Raw genomic sequence first — 15269 nt, 5'->3', positions numbered from 1 at the left:
TTTTTCAATGAGAATTAAAGATGCTATCACTCGAATTTTTAAAATACGAAGATTTTTCAATGACAATACAGAGATAGTACCACGTGGGTTTTGTATAAAAATTGAAGATACTACCAGTTGGGTTAGAATAGGAATGTTTTTCAAAGAAAATACAATACTGTCAATTTAATTTTGTAGAAAAAATATTTTCTTTTTATAATAAGCGCACTTTAAAAGATTGCACACATTTTTTTGAATAAACGTATATCTTTTTTAAGATTACACAATTTCAAGATATTTATTTTAAGTAAATACCACTTAGGTTGGAATAAGAGATATTGAAAAAGGAAATATTAATACATATCATTTGGGTTAAAAAAATTAAGATTTTTAGGTGCGCACACACACATAGGCGCCTTTTTTTACTTTTTTTTGAAAAGGTAATTTTGTACTGATATCACGCGTTTTGTAGTGTTAAGCAATATGTATTTTTTTTTGTAATAAGACATGATTTACACTATCACTTAGGTTTTATGGAAACAAATACATACCAATCGGGTTAGAATAGGAAAATTTTTCAATAAAAATATAAAGTACAAAGTAGTACTACTTGGATTTTGTAGAATTAATTTAGCATAGAAAATTTTTTCAGTTAAAATACAAAAATAGTATTATTTGGATTTTGAAGAAAAATAAAGATAAAGTGCACACACACGCATACTTGGTGCTTTTTTTACCTTTTTTTGAAAAGGTAATTTTATACTGATATCACGCGTTTTGCAGTGTTAAGCAATTTGTATTTTTTTGTAATAAAAGACATGATTTCAACTTGGCAAAATTGTGAGAATAAAATAAAATGTAATATTGTAATTCACAAAGGTATATTAAAGTTCAAGATATTACGACATGGGCTGGCATAGTAAGTTTTTCAATGAACACAAAGATAGTACCACTTGAGTTTTGCAGAAAAAAATAAAGATTTTTAGACGCGCGCACATACACTTGGTGTCTTTTCTTACCTTTTTTTTGCGGTAATTTTGCACTAATATCACGCGTTTTGTAGTGTTAAGCAATATGCATATTTTTGTATATTTAATAATCTCTTGAAAGTTTATTTACTACCATTTTTTTCTAAAAATTATATATAAATATTTTTAGCACCACTAGGCCATTGTTTTTTTGTAACTTGCATATCATCACTTTCAAACCATTTACCAGATGATTCTTCTCTACACATACTTGTAAAGTGACCGTTTTGGACATACATGAACCGTGATGAAATACGGCATTTATAACTTTATACTCCTGACCAGATATTAATATTTTACTTGTCGGAACAGCAGTTAAATTAAATTTTTGTGGTACCTTCTCTAATACACCATTTTGTAGTGAAAATATAATTAATCGGATAATAAGTATCTGTTTGGTCCATGTTATACCGCTTGTTATAACGCTTACGACCGCATTTCTTAATTAAATTAAGTTTTATTATGTTTTTTTTCCTTTACCAATTCTATTATATATTATTTATTTAAGTTATTATAATAAATTACATTTATAATAATTTATAATAATTTATATTAAATATTTTATTTGCATCTATTATTAAATTTTCATATATATAATATTTTAATATTTTTTTTTAATTTTTTTTTAATACTAAAGTGCCTTTAATTTTTACACAGTTAATCAAACACCATCGTCGTGTCGATATTCGATCCTTCTGTCTCGTTCCAAGGCATCTCTACCAGTTCTAGACTTCCATCCTCTTTCAAGGTTATCCGTTTTCTACTTTCGCTCTTCATTTCCATTTTCTGCTCAGGATCAGAGTCCAATCTTGTCATCTTCCTCAAATAAAATTTTCAATATCAGCCATGTCAATCGGCTGCAGAACATACATTTGTTCTTGGGACAACGTGACAACACTTTTCGTAATAAAAAATTTCTTTTTAAGACAAATTTACAGTAATGTATTAACTAATCAGTAAATAATACCTACTCGCTGGTAATATATCGAAAGCATATAGATGATTACAATTTGATAAATCCAACAAAGTGGTGGTGGGGTGGATTGAGTAATAGGGAAAACTGACTGAATCGACTCCAAAAGTGTTACCTCCGATTGCTTTATCATCCTTGATAACAATGTCAGAATTATCTGTAACGTATTAACAGTGTCACTAATTATAAAAATTGTAACAGATAGCAAGAATGCATCTGAACAATTTCTCTTGGATTTAGCGCTACTCAACCTGTTTCATTCTCCTTGTTCTCCAAGTCATTCACTTTGCTGTAACTGTGTCTTTCACTTTCCTGCTGGCTCTCGAAGATGTGCTCGTCAGCTGCCTTTTCCTCGTTATGATCTTTCATACGATGCATCATGAAGGAATCATGATGCGTGGTGTATTTACACTTGTTGCACTGCAGCCAGATCTGAGATTTCGTCAGTATCTTCTTGCCCAGTGAATTCAAGTCGCAGGTCTCAAATTATTTAACCTCATGTCAAATGCGGTCGTAAGCTGCCGGGATCGATCGTAAGCCTGATGTTACGTTAATTATGAACTGCGAATATAGTAAATTATTTTTAACCAGGCGAAAAACGGATTAAAGGGTTGTCCGCTCCACCGAAATCGCCGTGACGGAATGGTCAGTTGCGTTAAGTGACAACTACTATTCAGGTTAGATGAAGGTGCATGACATGATTGATTGAATATAGCTAATATAATATAGTAGCAAACACCTCCTTGTGTCGAAAATATGTACTGGACAAGAAAATCTTGGCGACGATGACGTTTCTTAAATGTAAAAATCGAGATTTAAACTTTGCGTCGCGATATCCCGGCTCGTAGGACACGGAGAGAAAAAATAAAAACACTTTATTATACAAGTCGGGGCCAAGCTATCGTTTGAGACTACTCAGAACTTGATCGGTTTAGCCGTTACTGAGTTCTGATAATCTCGCATGCTTGGAACTGGCTGACTCGCGTAAAAGAGGGTCGGTCTGCGACTCGCTTTTTCTACATAGGCGCGAGTCGCGACCGCGCCTCTAGATTTTATTTTAAAAGACGTTTAGTAAAATTTTAATCGTTATCAGGTGTGAATATAAGATAACGAAATAACATCGTGAAAGAATATTGTTTACGTTCATAAAAATATTTATTGTTATAATTGTCATATTTACATGTGCATAAGTTATCGGCCACTTTGTACCACGGGCAAAAAATTATTAGTTCAAATATTTCATAATGCATTTTAATTAATTTAAATTACATTTTAATGTTAATATTTTGTAGCAAAATAACTTTTGTAATGGTAACAGCGGCATAATAATCTGGCATCGATTCAATTAGTCGATTAATGCAAGCAAATGCAATTTTATTCCATTTCTTCCTTAAGGATTTAAATAATGCGGTCTTATCTGTACACTTTCAAACTTGACGACCTACCCAGTGTTCTATCGAGTTCGAGTTCAGTAATTGGGACAGTCAGCTTTTAAAACTCTTTTATTTTAAGCAGAAAACTATTCCTTTGATAACTTTAATGTGTGGTTGAATCGTTATTCTTCTGAAATATCCAATTCTGTAGCATTTTTTTTAGCATACGTTAACAAATTTTTTTTTTCTAAAATGTACTTGTAAATAGCAGCGTTCATAGATCCTTTCAACAAGTAAACCAGAATCTGTACAGGATTCCTTGTACAGAAAATTCTCCAAATCATAGTGCTTTACAGTAAGAATTTTTTCCGAACGTCATTTCTGATACCAATAGAATTAACAACTTACATATTGTTCATCATCGCTTCTAAAAAATTAAATTTGTTTGAAAAAACTACTTTTTTTCAATCTTCGATTTTCTACTTTTTGTGATCTTTGGCGAATTATAATCGAGCCTTCTTAGTCTGTTTACTGAATAATATTTTCAATACGGCCAAAGAGTTCTACATCATGTAGCCTTCGTATATCACAGTACTACGGCTAATATCAACAAGATTTTCATCCTGTAGCTCGCGTGCAATCTCGGCAAGAGTTTTCTTAACATCCGTAATTGATTTGCGTTTAATGACACGATCTACTTTTTCAGATATTTCTCGTGACTTGCGGCTAAGTGGGCAATCTTTTAAACAAATCCAGCACGATACTTAGCGATAATATCATCCACAGTTGACTTACTTATATCGAGAGTAATGAAGCAATCTCACGAGAAAACTTTTCGTCTTCTGAAAATTTAATTACTCTCTCGTGAATTTGAATTTGCGTATGCCATATTTATGCTTCAATGACTTCCTATGAACTCACAGTGTAATCTTTAAACGAATACTATACATAAACAAATCATTCAAATCCTACTAAGGGTGAAATATATTAATTTAAGGTGGAAACTTTTATACGAGTACATGAAAATGTGACAATTATAATAAAAAATATTTTTATGAACACAAACAATATTCTTAAGCTATATTATTTCGTTACTAATATCATATACTCACACCTGATAACAATTACAAATTTATTAGGTTTTTTTAAATAAATTAAAATACAAAATGTCACTGGCCGAAAGTAGGACTTAGTACGCCACTGATTGAGTGTTTTAGTGAAATCAAAAGAATTTTTGGTTATTATAATAGACCTTGAAATTTTATAATTATAATTAGAACGTTTAATAAACTTTTTCTATCCGGTAACTCTCACAAGATTTCTGACTCGTTTGTTATTCAGCAGACGTACTGATTGACTCTACCAGATTTCTAATTAATGCAATAAGACTTGTTTTTTAATGTACACTTCTGTACTTTTGTATGAGCTAGATTATTGTAGATAAATCGTTACATACCATTTAGTTTATATTATTTCTTTTTAGTATTTTTTTAAATAAAATATTTAAAATTTAAATGATTTTTCTTTATATGATTAAAAAAAGATAAATACTAAAATAAGTTTATTTTAAAGCTGCATTAAAAAATTTGATAATTTTTTCTAGAATTTTGAATGAAAGTAGGAAATTTTCAAGGAATTCTTTTGTAAAATTTGAGTACACACTCTAAAAAGTGTTCTGATTATGTCGGCAGAAATTATTTAAATGACGCATTAGTGGCATGATTTTTCATATAATTTTCAATTCACTGAATAATTTTATCTTTTACAAGATTGATGTAAAAATTTCAATCAATTTATCAAGTAGTTTGTATTTGACAGCATTTCAAAATTATTGTGTTTGATTTCAAGATGCAGCGCTTCACAATGCACAATTACCAAAATTCATAAACTGGATTTTAAACTGTTTTATTAAAAATATGATTCTTATTCATTGAAATTTGCATAAACTGAAAATTATAAAATTTACGTCAAAATATTATATATAGACACCAAAATCCGCTGTAATCAAAAAAATGGCTTTTGTCTCATTATTTGTGTTATTTATTTAATATCAGTTGTAATTTTGCTTATTTTTATTCAAATATTATTTCAAATTTGTGTTGAATTTTAAAAACAAATAAAGTCCCCTTTCAGAAATTTAGTTCGTAGAAATACATGGTAAAGGGTTTCTCTCATAATGCAATGCATTAAAATTATACAGCGACTACTTAATAAAAATTTTACATATCAGAAAAATATAACTTGATATGTTTCGTATATCTCTCGATCTTAGTATTCATGAAAGTGACTTTGAAACTATATTATTATCTTCTCTCCTCCCTATTTGATAATCCATACTTTAATAAAGGAATATGTAAATATGTGAATATATGAAAAAAAAGAGAGAGCGCGATACTCTCATACATATTTGTCAAAACTATAAAATTATAAAACTATGAATATTTAATAAAATATTCTATTTTTATGTATTACTGGATACAACAGATTATTTATTTAATATATTCAAATAATAATAAACTCTTGAAAACGATAATTTGTTTTATCACTTTAGATAATTCACGATCTGTGATATATAAAGTCATACGCTTTTGAAGTAATACACAACTTTATCAAAAAGTCAATATACAACTCACTTAATTTAAACTAAGAAGTATTAAAACTACGAAGTTGGTAACAATCTTTGCGATGATTGCAATGTTGATGGCAACCGTAGTTATCGGAAAACCTATACCCTAAGTGATTGACATTAAATTTATTTCTAAGTTTAACTTTATTATTTTGATATAAGTTAAGTAACATTTTTTGACGTGGGAAAAAATTTTAACACACACACACATACACATAATTTTCTGAATTTGATCTTAAGTTTGTTTTTACACTCACTTTTCTTTTTCTTGCTTTAATACTCGTATAAAAATTTAAAAATTTATATTTTTAAAAAGTCATAGCCTCGAATTATACAAACATGTATATATTAATTTTAAAAACATATGTATATGATCATACGTCTTGCATTAACTTAAAAAAAAAGAAGAAAAGAGAGAAAGAGCAAGAAAGAGATATAGTATTAATATCTAACTACATAACGACATTGAATTTGTTTTATGATTAACGTAATGTCATTTTAATAAAACATAACATTTTTTTATCATAAAGTTTTTTATAAAATAATTTTATATTATATCTAGTGCATTTGTGCACTCTAATGCAATCAAATCATAGCAAGGTTAATACTGAAAGATAAAATATAAACAAGTGTAAAATTTGCTACACCACAACTTGTAAAATTGTTATTTTAAAACAAATTTTTCAATAAAAAATTTATTAACCAATAAGAAATTCGAAATTTAATATTTATATAAGTATACAATCTTTTATTTAATATTTTCCCCATTTCTACATTTTTAAATGTTCATTTAGAACACGTAAACGAGTAAAAGAAAAGAGAGAGAAGAAGAGAGAGAAATTTACAAAAGTAAATTAATGTTGTTTGTATCTATATTCATTTAATATTAGAGCAATAATATTGATAAATAACAAGTAATATTAATAAATAATACAGGTAACATTAATTTAATCATACGTATTAATATCTACTCGTTTGATTGCCAATAACATAAACAAATGCGAATTAATTTAAATCAACAGCGATTAATTCTTTATTGAGTACAAGAAACCCAGATGGTCACGTTGAGTAATTCTCAAAAATTTCCTACATTTTTCTAAGCTACGAAACAAAAATTCTTTTTCCAACTTATTTAACAATCAGCAATCTCTATTTTTTTTTTCGCTTAAAGTTCGCTGTCTCATTTTGTTCTTTTTTTTTCGCTCTATCTAAGTCTCGGTTAACAGCACAGAACTAGGTCTTTCCGATTCGAGGATCGTATCTTTAGGCCAGCAATTTATGCCCCCTTTGGAAACCAAGCACACGCCATCGAGACAAAGCCTATTCGCAGACATATGAAACGAAAAAGTGGGATTGATAGTAGATGGGAAGGAAAACCCCCCAAGAGATTACGAGACTGGGACGTTGTCCTATTTTCAGTATATCAGAAATCCTATCAAGAATCGCGAAATCGAGATCTCAAAATCTACCCCGCTTTGTATTCTCCAAGGCATTTCTTCAAGGGCAGTGTTTAATGATCTTCATATGACTTAATGGAATTTTTAAGAAGACTAAGAATTTTTAACTCCCCTACTTTTCTTAGAATTAAATGTGTTTTTCTACTAATTAACAATATTTAAATTAATAATTTCAAAAGAATTATATTTTCTTAATTTTATTTTTTATATATATCAAGTTTCTTGTATATCAAGATGACAATCGGTAATCTAATTTGAGAACAATTTCCTCTACTTCTTTTCTGCACTATTGTTAGACGAATTATACTGCGATAATACAACAATCGATAAAATTCAGACATGAAATAAAAATAGTGGACTATTCAGGGCATAAGAGAGTAAGAGAACAAGCGAGAGAGGGAGAGAGAGAGAGGCAATGATCTTTGACCGTGGACGTAGAGAATACGACTTCTCGTTCGATCCAGTCAAGGGCGAACAACGAGCTTCCGGTTTTCTAAAGCTTTCCTTCTCGGAGAGCTTTCAATGTGGAAGTAAAAGGATATACATTCTCAGCACGCGAAACCGTTTCCTTTAACTCGAAGGAACGAACATGATTATGAAAGCACCATTTCGGCGCGGCGTCTGGCACCCACTCTTAAAAATAAAAGGCACTACATTGTGAGGGCTCAGTCTCGTGAGTCTCTTATTTCGCGATCTACTTTAGTATCATTTCCTTTATTTACAATACAAGGTATCTTTTAATCTGGCTTTTAATCTATGAATTCTTCGATTAATTTAGAATTCGTCGTTTATTTGGAAATTTATTTTTAAATTCACTTTTTTTATGAAAATAATATAATATAATGCAGGTATAATTATAATTTTTTATTGCTTCTATAATTTACTACAGCATTTTACTAAAATAACAAGTAAAATCAAAATCAATGAATCAGTATTTAGTATTTCAAAAATGTTAGCTGTCGGATAAAACAATATGGGACAAAATAGTTGTCTTTAAATGCTGATATTGTATTTGTTCTATCGCAAACTGCAAATTCATTAATTAGCGAAAAATAACTGTGAGGAAATTACAACAATCGACTGTCTTGAAAAGTAGATTTTTTTTTTTATAGCGGATATCAACAAATACGTTGATATCCGACATCCATAATCCTTATGTTTCACGCACGTGTCGTGAAAGAACAATGGTGCGATATGTGAAGCTTAAATTGGCCGTAACAGGCCAGGCAGAAAATTTATCCTTGAATTCATCATGTGCATAAAAAACAAACGCCGTATCATTAAATTCTCATGAAAGTTCTATCGATGTTCGATATCAATATGTACCGTTGGATATTACTTAATATTTCACATTTGCTTTCTTTCTCTTCCTCTTCCTCCTTTTTATTTTCTTTTATCCCTCTCTCTCTCTCTTAATGTTAAGATTAATGTTAAAATCTGTTATACAAATTTATATTTAGAATTTAATTTAATTTTAAATAAAAATAAATATAATACAACAATCGTATTTTTTTTTTCATTTTGAAATAAATTAAAACTTGAAAGAATATTGTTATATTGTTAAAACTGGAAAGTTGCACGAAAAGAAATGATAGATATCTACTGCTCGAAAAGAAGTATCTGAAATTGTTAAGTAAAATGCACAAATTGATATATAATCGGATAAATTTATTTTGTCGTCTTCGACATATTCTCCGTTCTTTGCAACGCACATGTGTGTGCCAACGCTTTATCCATTCTTTAAAACACTTTTCGTAAGCCCACGAAGCTGTGGCCTCCGGCACCTTTGGCGGATTTTCTTTTATAACCTCTATCGCGACTCAAAACGCTTTTCACAAAGCGGTAATTTGAGTTTTGGGAACAGGATAAAGTCGCATAGAGCCAAGTCTGTCGAATACGGTGCTTAAGAAGTGATATTTATTGAGTTTTCGATCAAAAAGTTTTGTACCATCGATGTGCAATGTGAGATGGAACATTATCGTGGTTCAAAATCCATAAACCGTTTCTCCTCCAATCCGACCGGTTTTTACCAATCTTCTCACGCAAACGCCTCATAACACTTAAGTAATATTTTTTATCTGTTTGCGGAAGGGATTCTGAATATACACGACACGACAATCAAAGTAAACGATCAATATTGCCTTCCGGGTATTTTTTTTAGCAGCACGTGAGTTGTTTGATAAGCATCGAAAGTCTAACATTGAAACACCTGTATTTTCGGACAAAATTGGTTTTATTTTTATTACAAGGTCTCCTTTAGCTCGATACACTTGGTTCGTTTCTTTTCTAGTCCCTTCATTCCGTCAATAAAATAGATTTCAGATAACATGTCATGTTCTGTTAAATATTCATTTTGGCTGTTTGGGAGTTTTCTGTTTTGACTATTTCTTGCTCTTAGGTGTGTTAGTGGTCCATGTTACGTCAACAGTTACAAATTGATCGATGCAAGAGATCCTTCTTTTGAAATGTTGTGTTGAATGCGTTTCAGCAAACGCGATACCAATGCGGTCATCCTTTTTATATCTGAATCTTCATATAATATTTCAAAAATACGAAGAAGATACGCCCGCAATATTTGCTATCTCGCTAAACTTCAGCCTTTGATCATCCAGTACGATTTGATGCACTTTATCGACTATTTCCTCGTTGCAATTTTTTTGGGCAACCCGGACGCTCATCATCAAACACTAGTACGGCTACGCGCTCAGCAACTCAAACTTTAACCGTTGAAAACGAAGAAGCACAGCCGCTGTAAACAGAATCCAGTTCGGTTTTGATTTCCACTGAGTTCTTCCATTTTTAATTCAAGTATTTAATGAAAAACCAATATTCGATATTTTCCATTTGGAAAATATACTGTCACGTGTATCACGTACAACTGACCAGCAAAACGAAACTAAGCGTCGCACGTGACTGAAAATTTGGGAGCAGCCGTTAAAAAGATACAGTTTACACCTGATACGACAGTTTCTGAACAATAGTGTTACCTTGATGTTCAAGCTTGCAACGTACAAAACAACTCTCGCAGTACGTGACAATTTAGCAAATTTCTGTATTTTATAAGATTTAGCGATCTTTAAAAATTGTGATGAAGGTTGACGCAAAGTACTTTGATCAAAGTTAACCTACTCGATACAGAAATTCTGATTAAAATTATGAGATACAAAGGGCTTTCCTTCTCAAAAGGATTTCCGCACATTGAAGCAAAGGAAAAGCCAGCCAGCCGACTACGCTTCGCAATGTAATAGCAAAGAAGAACCATTTGCATATTCCGACATGGATTACGATTCGCTATTCCGTGCTTACCGCTTGATGCTATGTCTACTTTTGTGTGCGCAATGAAATACCTTGGTACTACGATACCTTTGAAACATCCTGCATTATATCATTCAGAGTTTGCAAAAGGAATTTTAAGAACTTTGTTATATTATTGCTTCAGCATACAAAAGTTACAATCGACAATTTCTTTCTTATTATATACCTATCGTAATACTTATACAGAATGTTTCGTAATGTCTTCAATTTCTCTACTTTCCCAAATGTTTGTACGACAAATATTTTCCGTTTCTTTAAGTTAATAATGTAATAAGTATTGATAAATATTTTTAATGGATATTAATTAATAAACTTTAATTAATCTTCTAATTAATAACTATTTTCTATCTATTACTTTAGGACTTTAGAATAGTTAGTGTTAATAACCACACACACACACACACAAACGCACGCACGCACGCACGCACGCACGCACGCACGCACACACACACACACACTCACACACACACACACACACACACACACACACACACACACACACACACACACACAAAATAAATAAAAAGTTATTAATAAAATATTATATGTATATATATATGAATGTGTAAGTTTATTTAATTTTATTTTACTCTTCGATTCACAAACGCAGGAGTCTTTCGTTATATAAATAAATAATACATAAATTATGATGTTTGTTTTGTTATTATAACTATACTTTGAGAAATTTTAAATTTATATAAATAAAAATAAATAGCATTACATTGTATTTACGCATGGATATGTTTATACATGAATTTATTACATTTTAATATAATTTTTAACATCATAAACATGCTATTATATGGAAAATTTTTTGGGATCAGTCGCTTATCCTACTTGACAATTTATGTCTGAAAAATTAGCATGGAAATCAAAAGATTAGTGCATTAATTTGTATGTTTATTTTATCTCACTTTGTGACGTATTTTATTCATTTCCGGTTCTATTGCGTACCATTTTTCTTACAGAAATTCTTCGTAAAGATACTTTGATTAATTACTTATCAGACTAAGAGGCAATCGTTTTGTTTTAAAATTTTGTTCTGCAAACAAATGCAACAAACTGTTACAAATAAATTATCATTAGGTGTATGAATAGTAAAAATCAAAGAGTGCAGAATGTCCTGCAGTGCAGATAGTGATATCTCTGAACAAATGAACCAATTAGCAGTGGCCATTAATCAAGCTTCATTCAAGGTGTTTGTCCGCTACTCTCATAAATACACTTTCCAATAATGAAAACCTATATAATCGTAGTGCTTCGATAAAATCCCATCGATTAAAAATGCAGATTAAATGTCGCTTATCATGATTAATTTAAATAAAATAACTAGTTTAATGTGGAAATAAAAATAAAGGCGTAAGATTATATTAATAAACTCTACGTTTCATTTTCGATTTATTTTGATTGATATGTTTTAGAAATGGAAAGTAACCCGTTACAAGTAACGTGTCATCGTGAGCTTTATTTTATTTTTATAATAACGATTTGGTAATGACGTTACAATTTTCCATAATAGCAACGCTATTATAATAAAGATTGGAATAATTACTTTTGACGAGTAATTCTTCACCATTATGCATTGCTCATTGAAAGAGAACACTCGCGAGCAATTTGTTAGCAATTGTTAACATTACATAATGAGTAAAGTTACATTTTATATTGCGTAATGGTAAATTGCTTTTCAAAAGTGATTATTTAAACTCTAATCTTATTATTACCTTAATGAAAAATTGTAACATCATTAAATCGTTATTATAAAATTGTTATTAAAAGAGTAACGGTAACGTGATGTTACTCGTAACACACAACACACACTTTCCATCTTTAATATATTTACTTTACTTATTTATATTCAAAAAAGCAATTTTATTTTATTTTAGATTTATTTGTTTTGCAGTTCAGATTTTTATTTTTATTTTAAAAATTAGTTTAACAAGCACGCGTAGAAATAATTTACAATTGACTAACAATTTAGGACAAAATTCTATATATCATTTTATACGCTCTATAACGTGAAAACAATTACACAAACACACACATATACACCGGATTATATCAAAATAATATAAATTCAATAATATATGGTATATAAAATTAGAAGAAGAATTTATTCTGAATTTTGATATCATAGTTTAAATTAGATGCATAGTTTATTTGTTTCACATGTTTACATTTCATGAATATTTCATTAATAAATAACAAATATTGATTTTTTGTTAATTGAATTATTAATTATCTGCCAATCGATGTAAACGTGGAAATTCCTCGCCAATTAGCTGAGAGTTTATTTAGCCGTAATTCAGATTGATATATATATATATATATATATATATATATATATATATATATATTGCGCTAAAATAATAGCGAATTATGACAAACAGGCGTAAACAAACAATTATCCGTTGTTGAATGGCGCGATAATAAAACAATGACAAAATACGTTGCCGTTCATTCCGCCGTTTATCCCGAACGGTTAAATTTGTTGGATTTAAAGGATCAAAACGTCACGAATATAAGCGGCATAAAACACGTACACTCGAATTCTCTTGATTTTATCCGGGATTTAAATTTGCGTTATTGAAACACTTGGCGCGAAAAAGGAGATCGATCAGCCGGGCGCGTAATTCGCGCGCGCTTGCGCGCATGCATGTGCCCGCTTAAATGAATTTGGTTTGTGTTGCGACTATGCAAATTCTGCGCGCGGCGCCCGCGCAGGATTCCCGTATTATGCGCTTAACAAAGGCCGATTATAATTAGCTTTCGAACGATAAAGAAGAACAATGGGACGCGACGTACAATGGAGAACGATGAAACGTGCAGAAACTGTCAACGAGGCCGACATTTTGCGAAATAACCGTGCGTTAATGCATATGCATTAATTGGCGTACCAGATATCCCGCAATTTATGTCCACTCGAGATCTGCAGCTTTTAATATGTTGAACGTGCCGTGGCGTATGGGCCCTACTTCAGAAATGGATTCTCTGAGCAATTTCAACTTTTGCCATCTACTTTTTCTTCTTCAGATCGATTTTTCTTTAGGGAAAGTCATCGAGCACGAGATATTTATTTATAACGCTGAAATTCGCTTAGTTTAATTTATCATTTATTTAACGTAATGATTCACTTAGCGTAATGTGATTTATATGATAATATAATAATTTATCTAATTTAACGATATCTGTTTAACCCATAATAAGGTGTTTAACAATGTAGTTAGCGTGATGATTTCTGTCAACGATGGTTCCGTTCTTTACACGAACAATTTTGAATGTTACAGCGTCAAAGGGATTTCATTCGTAATTACTATTGTAGCTCGCTCTTCGTGTTTACCCATCATCAGCGCAATCGATTCATTCTATTGCACTATTTGATTCTCGCCATTCGGAATTCGCTCGAGAACACTCGCGAGAATATTCGCAAAGCTCCACTCTTCGATTTGAACGAAGAAAACTAGGTCAATTTTTGTATCTAACGAAAATAATTTCGGCATGCGCCTTTTTATATTTTTATATTTGAATTTTTAAGTATGGAAATCTAACGTTATTCGTATTAACGCGTAATATTTTTTTCTTTTGTCTTCTAATTTAAATAATTTATATTATACTTTTAATAATTGATTCTATCCCAAATTTAATCTGTTTTTATTTATAATAATTATATAATTATAAATTTATAATAATTATATTTGGTTATTTTATATTTTTGTACTATATTTCATGTTTCTTTCATATTTAAAGTAATCCTTGCTGCCATATGAGGCAAACCCTCGGTACACATTTGATTGCTTTAATTGCCCATTGACATAAAAACTATCTCTGAAATTTTCTGACTTTTATTTGCAATCTTCTAGAATATATTTGCATAATTGTTGGTCACAATTTTGTTCAGTACAACTTTAGCTAAGGACTGGAAGTGTTAACGTGTGACATATCTGAGCGCGTCACTCGTGACGAGAGCAAACACGTAGAGTCGACACGATTCGCGCTATTATCTAACATACTGATTTACTGCGATAAATCAGCAAGCCAATCGATGTCTCATCTTACCTTCACAAGACGTGTTGGTTTAGCACAGACTGCGGTTTATTTTACCTTTTTATTTTTATTTCTGCCATTAATTTCCTCTCTCTCTCTCTCTCTCTCTCTCTCTCTCTCTCTCTCTCTCTCTCTCTCTCTCTCTCTCTCTCTCTCTCTCTCTCTCTCTCTCTCTCTTTCTCTCAACGATCATCCTCGTGTAATCTGATTGTGAGAAAACTATGTGGCAATGTCGCAGTAAACACATTTGGCAATATCTTATGGTAAATACTTTAGTAACCTTAATATACAGGGTGATTATTAATGAATATCCCCACTTTTTACCATAGGTGCATGATTTACCGACGGATATGTATTTCTAACATATTATTATATTAGAAATTACAAATATGTGCTCCTATGGTAAAAAGTGGGGTCATTTATTAATAATCACCCTGTATGTATTAAAGTAAAATCGGTACTCTGTATATATGTATG

General features: G+C 30.7%; 1 protein-coding gene and 1 long non-coding RNA gene across 7 annotated transcripts in view; both read right to left on the bottom strand.

Moving 5' to 3' along the window:
- The window catches only part of LOC105197287 (octopamine receptor beta-3R), a 191948-nt gene that overhangs the window by 146512 nt on the left and 30167 nt on the right, over positions 1–15269 (bottom strand). The gene's annotated exons all lie outside the window — the stretch shown is intronic.
- Positions 1637–15171, bottom strand: LOC113006236. Its single transcript, XR_005575752.1, has 2 exons — positions 2232–15171; positions 1637–2137 (listed from the first exon to the last, which is right to left on the bottom strand). It is a non-coding gene; the product is annotated as an uncharacterized LOC113006236 (long non-coding RNA).

Source organism: Solenopsis invicta, chromosome 10, assembly GCF_016802725.1.
Source record: "Solenopsis invicta isolate M01_SB chromosome 10, UNIL_Sinv_3.0, whole genome shotgun sequence".
NCBI classification, from domain to species: Eukaryota; Metazoa; Arthropoda; class Insecta; order Hymenoptera; family Formicidae; genus Solenopsis; species Solenopsis invicta.
The sequence above is the reverse complement of the archived record's forward strand: the minus strand, read 5'-3'. Positions and strand labels throughout refer to the sequence as shown.